Source organism: Arachis stenosperma, chromosome 5 (assembly GCF_014773155.1).
Source record: "Arachis stenosperma cultivar V10309 chromosome 5, arast.V10309.gnm1.PFL2, whole genome shotgun sequence".
Lineage (NCBI taxonomy): Eukaryota > Viridiplantae > Streptophyta > Magnoliopsida > Fabales > Fabaceae > Arachis > Arachis stenosperma.
The window spans coordinates 92,938,052-92,949,942 of record NC_080381.1 but is presented as its reverse complement, the minus strand read 5'-3'; the positions used below and the strand labels follow the sequence as shown (position 1 = coordinate 92,949,942).

The 11,891-nt window shown below is 38.1% G+C and overlaps 1 non-coding gene across 1 annotated transcript; it reads right to left on the bottom strand.

Annotated features, from left to right (window-relative positions):
• Positions 1–3,803: 3,803 nt before the first annotated feature.
• Positions 3,804–3,907, bottom strand: LOC130984198 (small nucleolar RNA R71). The gene has a single exon (XR_009088147.1). It is a non-coding gene; the product is annotated as a small nucleolar RNA R71 (small nucleolar RNA).
• Between the last annotated feature and the right edge of the window lie 7,984 nt (positions 3,908–11,891).

The window sequence follows — 11,891 nt, the reverse complement described above, 5'->3', positions numbered from 1 at the left end:
AGCATTTTAATTTGCATGATTGTCTTTAACTTCTCTGTAGGCATGTGTGGTATGAATAAGCATAGTTTGAATCCTGATTTGTAACATCTTGCTGTGGCATCATGACTATCAACTTGAGTTTTGTAAAGTCCAAAGCAATAAATTATCATGATCATAAACAAACAAGGAATTAAAGAAGAATTTAGCATGTGCATACAAGTATTGGAAGGCTAGTAGGATTAATTGTTGCTTGATGAGCGGATAATTTATACGCTTTTTGGTATTATTTTTAGGTAGTTTTTAGTAAGTTCAAGCTAGTTTTAGGGATGTTTTCATTAGTTTTTATGTTAAATTCACATTTCTGGACTTCACTATGAGTTTGTGTGTTTTTCTGTGATTTCAAGTAATTTCTGGCTGAAATTGAGGGACTTGAGCAAAACTCTGAGAAGGAGGCTGACAAAGGACTGCTGATGCTGTTGGAATCTGACCTCCCTGCACTCGAAATGGATCTTCTGGAGCTACAAAACCTTAAATGGCGTTGGAAAGTAGACATCCAGAGCTTTCCAGCAATATATAATAGTCCATACCTTATTCGGGAATTGACGACGTAAATTGGCGCTCAACGCCAGTTCCATGTTGCTGTCTGGAGTCAAACGCTAGAAACACGTCACGACCCGGAGTTGAACGCCCATAACACGTTACAACTTGGCGTTCAACTCCAAAAGAAGCCTCAGCTTGTGGATAGATCAAGCTCAGCCCAAACATACACCAAGTGGGCCCCGGAAGTGGATTTATGCATCAATTACTTACTCCTGTAAACCCTAGTAGCACCTTTCACTTATGTATTTTCAATGGTGGAGTTTCTACACACCATAGATTAAGGGTGTGGAGTTCTGTTGTACCTCAAGTTTTAATGCAATTACTACTGTTTCTATTTAATTCTCTTTATTCCTATTCTAAGATATTCGTTGCACTTCAACTTGATGAATGTGATGATCCGTGACACTCATCATCATTCTCACCTATGAACGCGCGTGACTGACAACCACTTCCGTTCTACCTTAGACCGGGCGCATATCTCTTGGATCCCTTAATCAGAATCTTCGTGGTATAAGCTAGAATTGATGGCGGAATTCATGAGAATCCGGAAAGTCTAAACCTTGTCTGTGGTATTCCGAGTAGGATTCTGGGATTGAATGACTGTGACGAGCTTCAAACTCCTGAAGGCTGGGCGTTAGTGACAGACGCAAAAGAATCAAGGGATTCTATTCCAACCTGATTGAGAACAGACAGATGATTAGCCATGCTATGACAGAGCATTTGGACCATTTTCACTGAGAAGATGGGATGTAGCCATTGACAACGGTGATGCCCTACATATAGCTTGCCATGGAAAGGAATGATGTAAGAAAACTGTAATGAGAGCAGTAGGAAAGCAGAGATTCAGAAGGAACACAGCATCTCCATACTCCTATCTGAAATTCCCACCATGGAATTACATGAGTAACTTTATCCTTATTTTATGTTTATTTACACATATTTGATTTTCTAAATTCCATAATTAATTATTATCCTCCTGACTGAGGGTTAGAAGATGACTATAGCTTGCTTCATACCAACAATCTCTGTGGGATCGACCCTTACTCACGTAAGGTATTACTTGGATGACCCAGTACACTTGCTGGTTAAGTTGAATGGAGTTATGTCCACACATAGTAAAGAGCCATTATAATTATTCCATACAACATTCATGATCACAATTTCGTCCACCAAGTTTTTGGCACCGTTGCCGGGGATTGTTCGAGTATGGACAACTGATGGTTCATCTTGTTGCTCAGATTAGGTAATTTTCTTTTCAAAAACTTTTCGAAAATCTTTTTCAAAATTTTTCTTTTCTTTTTCGTTTTTTTTTTCAAAAATATTTTCGAAAAAATTAATAAAAATCCAAAAAAATTAATAAAATCATAAAAATCAAAAATATTTTGTGTTTCTTGTTTGAGTCTTGAGTCAATTTTTAAGTTTGGTGTCAATTGCATGCTTTTAAAATTTTTTCTTGCATTTTTTGAAAATTCATGCATTCATGGTGTTCTTCATGATCTTCAAGTTGTTCTTGACAAGTCTTCTTGTTTGATCTTGATGTTTTCTTGTTTTGTGTTGTTTATTGTTTTCCATATGCATTTTTTGTTTATTAGAGTCCATGCATTAAAGATTTCTAAGTTTGGTGTCTTGCATGTTTTCTTTGCATCAAAAGTTTTTCAAAATCATGTTCTTGATGTTCATCATGATCTTCAAAGTGTTCTTGGTGTTCATCTTGACATTCATAGTGTTCTTGCATGCATCATGAGTTTTGATTCATAATTTTTATGTTGTGAGTCATTTTTATGTTTTTCTCTCTCATCATCAAAAATTCAAAAAAAATCAAAAAAAATATATCTTCTCCTTATTTTTCTCAAAATTTTTGAAATTTTGGGTTGACTTGGTCAAAAATTTTTAAAATTAGTTGTTTCTTACAAGTCAAGTCAAAATTTCAATTTTTAAAATCTTATCTTTTTAAATTCTTTTTCAAATTATTTTCAAAATCTTTTTCTTATCTTTATATCAAATTTTTGAAATTACACTAACAAGTAATATGATTGATTCAAAAATTTGAAGTTTGTTACTTTCTTGTTAAGAAAGGTTCAATCTTTAAATTCTAGAATCCTATCTTTTAGTTTCTTGTTAGTTAAGTAATTAATTTTAATTTTAAAAATTAAATCATTTTCAAACATATCTTTTTATCACATCTTCTTATCTTATCTTTTTATCATATCTTTTTCAAAATTTTATCTTTTTCAAAAATTTGATTTTAAAATATCTTATCTAACTTCTTATCTTCTTATCTTTTCAAATTTGATTTTAATATCTTTTTCAACTAACCCTTTGACTTTGTGTTTGTTTCTTATCTTTTTCAAAACCACCTAACTACTTTTTCTTCTCTAATTTTAGAAAATATCTCATCTCTTTTTCAAAAATACTTTTTTGTTTTAATTTTTAATTTTAATTATATCTTATCTTTAATTTTCGAAATTACTAACCCCTTTTCAAAAATTAATTTTCGAATTCTCCCTCTCTTCTCTTCTTCTATTTAATTATTTACTAACACTTCTCTTCACCTATCTTCATCTAAAAAAATTCGAACCCATTCTTCTTCACTCTTCTCCCCTTTCTTCTTCTTTTACTAACATAAAGGAATCTCTATACTGTGACATAGAGGATTCCTCTTCTTTTCTTGTTTTCTTGTCTTTCATATGAGCAGGAGCAAGGAAAAAGGTACTCTTGTTGAAATTGATCCAGAACCTGAAAGGACTTTGAAGAGGAAACTAAGAGAAGCTAAATTACAACAATCCAGAAATAACCTTTCAGAAATTTTTGAACAAGAGAAGGAGATGGCAGCCGAACCCAACAACAATAATGCAAGGAGAATGCTTGGTGACTTCACAAAACCAACGTCCAAATTTGATGGAAGAATCATCTCCATTCCTGCCATTGGAGCCAACAATTTTGAGATTAAGCCTCAACTAGTTGCTTTAATGCAACAGAAATGCAAGTTTTATGGACTTCCATCTGAAGATCCTTACCAGATTTTAACTGAGTTCTTGCAGATTTGTGAGACTGTTAAGACGAATGGAGTTGATCCTGAAGTCTACAGACTCATGCTTTTCCCTTTTGCTGTAAGAGACAGAGCTAGAATATGGTTGGACTCACAACCTAAAGATAGCCTGGACTCTTGGGATAAGCTGGTCACGACTTTCTTGGATAAATTCTTTCCTCCTCAAAAGCTGAGCAAGCTTAGAGTGGATGTTCAAACCTTCAAGCAAAAAGATGGTGAATCCCTCTATGAAGCTTGGGAAAGATACAAGCAGTTGACCAAAAGGTGTCCATCTGACATATTTTCAGAATGGACCATATTAGATATATTCTATTATGGTCTATCTGAGTTTTCGAAAATGTCATTGGACCATTCTGCAGGTGGATCCATTCACCTAAAGAAAACACCTGCAGAAGCTCAAGAACTCATTGACATGGTTGCAAATAACCAATTCATGTACACTTCTGAGAGGAATTCCATGAATAATGGGATGCCTCAGAAGAAGGGAGTTCTTGAAATTGATGCTCTGAATGCCATATTGGCTCAGAATAAAGTGTTGACTCAGCAAGTCAACATGATCTCTCAAAGTCTGAATGGATGGCGAAATGCATCCAACAGTACTAAAGAGGCAGCTTCTGAAGAAGCTTATGATCCTGAGAACCCTGCAATAGCAGAGGTAAATTACATGGGTGAACCTTATGGAAACACCTATAACTCATCATGGAGAAATCACCCAAATTTCTCATGGAAGGATCAACAAAAGCATCAACAAGGCTTTAACAATGGTGGACGCAATAGGCTGAGTAATAGCAAGCCTTTTCCATCATCTTCTCAGCAACAGACAGAGAATTCTGAACAAAGCTCCTCTAATTTAGCAAACTTAGTCTCTGATCTGTCAAAAGCCACTTTCAGTTTCATGAGTGAAACAAGATCCTCCATCAGAAATCTGGAGGCACAAGTGGGCCAGCTGAGTAAGAAAGTCATTGAAACTCCTCCCAGTATTCTCCCAAGCAATACAGAAGAGAATCCAAAAGGAGAGTGCAAGGCCATTGATGTAATCAATATGGCCGAATGCACAAGAGAGGAGAAGGATGAAAATCCTAATGAGGAGGACCTCCTGGGACGTCTCTCAAGCAAGAAGGAGTTTTCTATTAAGGATTCAAAGGAATCTGAGGCTCATATAGAGACCATAGAGATTCCATTAAATCTCCTTCTGCCATTCATGAGCTCTGAAGACTATTCCTCCTCTGAAGAGGATGAAGATGTGACTGGAGAGCAAGTTGCTCAATATTTAGGAGCTATCATGAAGCTGAATGCCAAGTTGTTTGGTAATGAGACTTGGGAAAGTGAACCTCCCTTGCTCATTAATGAACTAGATACCTGGATTCAGCAAATTTTACCTCAAAAGAGATAAGATCCTGGCAAGTTCTTAATACCTTGTACCATAGGCACCATGACCTTTGAAAAAGCTCTATGTGATCTGGGGTCAGGGATAAATCTTATGCCACTCTCTGTAATGGAGAAGCTAGGGATCATTGAGGTACAACCTGCCTTGTTCTCATTACAATTGGCAGACAAGTCATTAAGACAGGCTTATGGAGTAGTAGAAGACGTGTTAGTAAAGGTTGAAGGCCTTTACATCCCTGCTGATTTCATAATCTTAGACACTAGGAAGGAAGAGGATGAGTGCATCATCCTTGGAAGACCTTTCCTAGCCACAGCAGGAGCTGTAATAGATGTCAACAGAGGTGAATTAGTCCTTCAATTGAATGGGGACTACCTTGTGTTTAAGGCACATGGCCATCCCTCTGTGACAAAGGAGAGTAAGCATGAAGAGCTTCTCTCAGTACAGAGTCAAACAGAGCCCCCACAATCAAACTCTAAGTTTGGTGTTGGGAGGCCATAACCAAACACTAAGTTTGGTGTTAAGACCCCATATCCAAACTCTAAGTTTGGTGTTGGGAGTTTTACAACATTGACCTGATCACCTTGTGGCTCCATGAGAGCCCACTGTCAAGCTAATGACATTAAAAGAGCGCTTGTTGGGAGGCAACCCAATTTTTATTTATCTAATTTTTATTTTATTTTATTATTATTTTGTGTTTTATTAGGTACATGATCATGTGGAGTCACGAAAAAAAATATAAAAATTAAAAACAGAATCAAAAATAGCAGAAGAAAAATCACACCCTGGAGGGAGGACATACTGGCGTTCAACGCCAGTAAGGAGCATCTGGCTGGCGTTCAACGCCAGAACAGAGCATGAATCTGGCGCCGAACGCCAGAAACAAGCAACATTCTGGCGTTTGAATGCCAGGAATGTGCCTTGAGGAAAGCTGGCTGAACGCCAGTAACAAGCATGGAACTGGCGTTCAACGCCAGAAACATGCTACACATGGGCGTTGAACGCCCAGAGTGTGCATCATCTCGGCGTTTAAACGCCAGAATGGTGTGCAAAGGCATTCTACATGCCTAATTGGTGCAGGGATGTAAATCCTTGACACCTCAGGATCTGTGGACTCCACAGGATCATCTCAGGATCTGTGGACCCCACAGGATCCCCACCTAATATATTCCCACCTTACCTCCTAATCCTATAACACTCTTCCCCATATCACACTTCCCAACAGCTTCAATCTCTCTTCCCAATTACCCCCTTTACCACTCACATCCATCCACTCTTCCCCATAAACCCCACCCACCTTCAAAATTCAAAAAAACTTTCCCACCCAAACCCACCCTAAATGACCGAAACTACACCCTCTCCCCTCCCTATATATACCTTTCCATTCTACTTCATTTCCACACAACAACATCCCCTCTTCTATACCTTGGCCGAATCCATCTCCCGTCACTCTCCTCCATATTTTCTTCTTCTTCTTCTCCTCTTCTTTCTTCTCTTGCTCGAGGGCGAGCAATATTTTAAGTTTAGTGTGGTCAAAGCATAATCTTTTTTGCTTTCCATTACCATCAATGGCACCTACGGCCGGAGAATCCTCTAGAAAAGGAAAAGGGAAGACAAAAGTTTCCACCTCCGAGTCATGGGAGATGGAAAGATTCATCTCCAAAAGCCATCAAGACCACTTCTATGATGTTGTGGCAAAGAAGAAGGTGATCCCGGAGGTCCCTTTCAAGCTCAAGAAAAATGAGTATCTGGAGATCCGACATGAAATCCGAAGAAGAGGTTGGGAAGTCCTAACCAACCCCATGCAACAAGTCGGAATCTTAATGGTTCAAGAATTCTATGCCAATGCATGGATCACTAAGAACCATGATCAAAGTATGAACCCGAGTCCAAAGAATTATCTCACAATGGTTCGGGGGAAATACTTAGATTTTAGTCCGAAAAATGTGAGGTTGGCATTCCACTTGCCCATGATGCAAGGAGATGAACGCCCCTACACTAGAAGGGTCAACTTCAATCAAAGTTTGGACCAAGTCCTAATGGACATATGTGTGGAAAGAGCTCAATGGAAAAGAGACTCCAAAGGCAAGCCAGAAGACTGGACCTCAAGCCTGTGGCTAGAGGATGGTTGGAGTTCATTCAACGTTCAATCATTCCCACTAGCAACCGATCTGAAGTTACTGTGGATCGGGCCATTATGATTCATAGCATCATGATTGGAAAGGAAGTAGAAGTTCATGAAGTCATCTCCAATGAAATCTACAAAATAGCCGAAAAGCCCTCCACCATGGCAAGGCTAGCTTTTCCTCACCTTATTTGCCATCTATGTTACTCAGCTGGAGTTATCATAGAAGGAGACATCCCCATTGAAGAGGATAAGCCCATCACCAAGAAGAGGATGGAGCAAGCAAGAGAGACCATCCACGGATCTCAAGAGATGCATGAGGAAGCTCATCATCAAGAAATCCCTGAGATGCCTCAAGGGATGCACTTTCCTCCCAACAACTATTGGGAACAACTCAACACATCCTTAGAAGATTTGAGCTATAATGTGGAACAATTAAGGGTGGAACATCATGAGCACTCCGTCATTCTTCATGAAATCAGAGAAGATCAAAGGGCAATGAGGGAGGAGCAACAAAGACAAGGAAGGGACATAGAAGAGCTTAAGGACATTGTTGGTCCTTCAAGAAGAAGACGCAACTAAGGTGGATTCATTCCTTGTTCTTATTTCTTTCTGCTGTTCGGTTTTTATATTATATGTTCATTTATGTTTTGTGTCTCTACTTCATGATCATTAGTGTTTAGTAACTATGCCTTAAAGTTATGAATAATTCCATTAATCCTTCACCTTTCATAAATAAAAAATGTTTTTAATTCAAAAGAACAAGAAGTACATGAATTTCGAATTTATCCTTGAATTTAGTTTAATTATATTGATGTGGTGACAATACTTTTTGTTTTCTGAATGAATGCTTGAACAGTGCATATTTTTGATCTTGTTGTTTATGAATATTAAAATTGTTGGCTCTTGAAAGAATGATGAACAAGGAGAAATGTTATTGACAATCTGAAAAATCATGAAATTGATTCTTGAAGCAAGAAAAAGCAGTGAAAAAGCAAAAGCTTGTGAAAAAAAAAGAGTGGCAAAAAAAATAGAAAGAAAAAGAAAAAGCAAGCAGAAAAAGCCAATAGCCCTTAAAACCAAAAGGCAAGGGTAAAAAGGATCCAAGGCTTTGAGCATTAATGGATAGGAGGGCCCAAGGAAATAAAATCCAGGCATAAGCGGCTAAACCAAGCTGTCCCTAACCATGTGCTTGTGTCATGCAGGTCCAAGTGAAAAGCTTGAGACTGAGTGGTTAAAGTCGTGATCCAAAGTAAAAAGAGTGTGCTTAAGAGCTCTGGACACCTCTAACTGGGGACTCTAGCAAAGCTGAGTCACAATCTGAAAAGGTTCACCCAGTTATATGTCTGTGGCATTTATGTATCCGGTGGTAATACTGGAAAACAAAATGCTTAGGGCCACAGCCAAGACTCATAAAAGTAGCTGTGTTCAAGAATCAACATACTTAACTAGGAGAATCAATAACACTATCCGAAATTCTAAGTTCCTAGAGAAGCCAATCATTCTGAACTTCAAAGGAAAAAGTGAGATACCAAAACTGTTCAGAAGCAAAAAGCTACAAGTCCCGCTCATCTAATTAGAATTAATATTCATTGATATTTTGGAATTTATAGTATATTCTCTTCTTTTTATCCTAATTGATTTTCAGTTGCTTGGGGACAAGCAACAATTTAAGTTTGGTGTTGTGATGAGCGGATAATTTATACGCTTTTTGGCATTGTTTTTAGGTAGTTTTTAGTAAGTTCAAGCTACTTTTAGGGATGTTTTCATTAGTTTTTATGTTAAATTCACATTTCTGGACTTCACTATGAGTTTGTGTGTTTTTCTGTGATTTCAAGTAATTTCTGGCTGAAATTGAGGGACTTGAGCAAAACTCTGAGAAGGAGGCTGACAAAGGACTGCTGATGCTGTTGGAATCTGACCTCCCTGCACTCAAAATGGATCTTCTGGAGCTACAGAACTCCAAATGGCGCGATCTCAACGGCGTTGGAAATTAGACATCCAGAGCTTTCCAGCAATATATAATAGTCCATACTTTATTTGGGAATTGACGACGTAAATTGGTGCTCAACGCCAGTTCCATGTTGCTGTCTGGAGTCAAACGCCATAAACACGTCACGACCCGGAGTTGAACGCCCATAACACGTTACAACTTGGTGTTCAACTCCAGAAGAAGCCTCAGGTCGTGGATAGATCAAGCTCTGCCCAAACATACACCATGTGGGCCCTGGAAGTGGATTTATGCATCAATTACTTACTCCTGTAAACCCTAGTAGCTAGTATAGTATAAATAGGATAGTCTACTATTGTATTAGACATCTTTGGTCTCAGTTTTATTTTATTCTTCATCTTAGGAGACTATTGATCACGTTTTGGGGGGCTCGCCATTCGGCCATGCCTGAACCTTTCACTTATGTATTTTCAATGGTGGAGTTTCTACACACCATAGATTAAAGGTGTGGAGCTCTGCTGTACCTCAAGTTTTAATGCAATTACTACTGTTTCTATTCAATTCTCTTTATTCCTATTCTAAGATATTCGTTGCACTTCAACTTGATGAATGTAATGATCCATGACACTCATCATCATTCTCACATATGAATGCGCGTGACTGACAACCACTTCCGTTCTACCTTAGACCGGGCGCATATCTCTTGGATTCCTTAATCAGAATCTTCGTGGTATAAGCTAGAATTGATGGCGGCATTCATGAGAATCCGGAAAGTCTAAACCTTGTCTGTGGTATTCCGAGTAGGATTCTGGGATTGAATGACTGTGACGAGCTTCAAACTCCTGAAGGCTGGGCGTTAGTGACAGACGCAAAAGAATCAAGGGATTCTATTCCAACCTGATTGAGAACCGACAGATGATTAGCCGTGCTGTGACAGAGCATTTGGACCATTTTCACTGAGAGGATGGGATGTAGCCATTCACAACGGTGATGCCCTACATATAGCTTGCCATGGAAAGGAATGATGTAAGAAAACTGTAATGAGAGCAGTAGGAAAGCAGAGATTCAGAAGGAACACAGCATCTCCATACACCTATTTAAAATTCCCACCATGGAATTACATGAGTAACTTTATCTTTATTTTATGTTTATTTACACATATTTGATTTTCTAAATTCCATAATTAATTATTATCCGCCTGACTGAGATTTACAAGATGACTATAGCTTGCTTCATACTAACAATCTCTTGTGGGATCGACCCTTACTCACGTAAGGTATTACTTGGATGACCCAGTACACTTGCTGGTTAAGTTGAACGGAGTTGTGTCCACACATAGTAAAGAGCCATTATAGTTATTCCATACAACAACAAAGAATACAACATTGATGATCACAATTTCATCCACCATTGCTCAATTGCATTAGATTTTACTTAATTGATGTTTTTCATCTAGAACATTTTGTGAAATCTTTTGAAATCATAAAAACCTTGAAAAAAGCAAAAAAGGGCAAGAAAAGAAAAAGGGAAAGAATGAGAAAGCTGAAGGCTCTGAGTACCAATAGCAATTTATTTGTTAAGTACTTGTGGTGTTTATGTATCAAACCAAATGCTTGAAAACAAAATACTTAGAAGTCAAGGCTAGGCTCAAGTGCAAATGCACACCCTCAAAGCTCAAGGTTCTGAGCATCAATGATTAGAGAGTCAAGAAAAGAAAAAAAATGAGCTTAATGAAGTCCTCTAATTCAAATGCTTGTGGTGCATATGTATCAAGTGGTAATACTTGAAGACAAAGCATTTAGAATCGTAGCTTTGTAATTAACTCATGGGGCAAAGCACCCAAAAGGAGAAGCTAATAAAAAAAATCAAAAGCTTGTTTCAAGGAAGAAACATAAGGAAAAGATTTCATAATTTGAGCTAGATATAAGCATCAATCATTTACATTTCTTTTGTGATTGAAGCATGCATAGAAAACTAGCTAACCATGAACGTAGAGTTGCTATTCTTCATACCTTAGATTGCAATCTCTATTGCATGATTCTTTTCTTGCTTGGGGACAAGCAAGGTTTAAGTTTGGTGTTGTGATGACATGTCATCATGTCATGTTTTTCTTTGCTTTTTCATACAAGAAATTGATAATTAGTGCTTAAATATTGCATTCTTTCATGCTTAAAAGTTATATTTCTTTGATCTTTTGATTTGATAAATTTTGTAGGAAATAAGAAGAGTTTTGGGGCACACTTTGAAGGTAGAACACACCTTGGATCCTTAGGCCACGCTTTTAAAAGCATGGCAAATGACCAAGGAAGCACCAACAGCACAGAGTTAAGTTAAGTTTACTTAACTGAGCGCCCAAAGGGAGTGAAGACGGCACTAGCGCTTAGTTAAAACATTTTAACTTAACTTTTTCGGGCTTTTATAAAGCCTTGTGACAGCATGACCATGCCTCCTTCAAAGGGCCATAACTTGAGCTACTGATGTCCAATTGATGCGATTTCAGTTGCATTGGAAAGCTCACATTCAGAGCTTTCCAACGATATATAGCAGTTCATATTTGGCATACAATTGGAGCACAAGTAAAAGGTGTCTTTAAGGCCCAAAAATCAACCACAAAATGCAACCAGCAAGGCTAGAAGTGGCAGCCCCTATCCTCAGCAAAGTAGCGCTATTAGTGTGCAAGGAAATTCAACAAATTGGCTCCACCAGGATTCGAACCAAGGAGCTCCTCTCTTACAAGGAAGGAGCGCTCCACTTGGCCAAAGAAAATGGCACCAATTTGACTCACCCAAGGTTCGAACTTGGA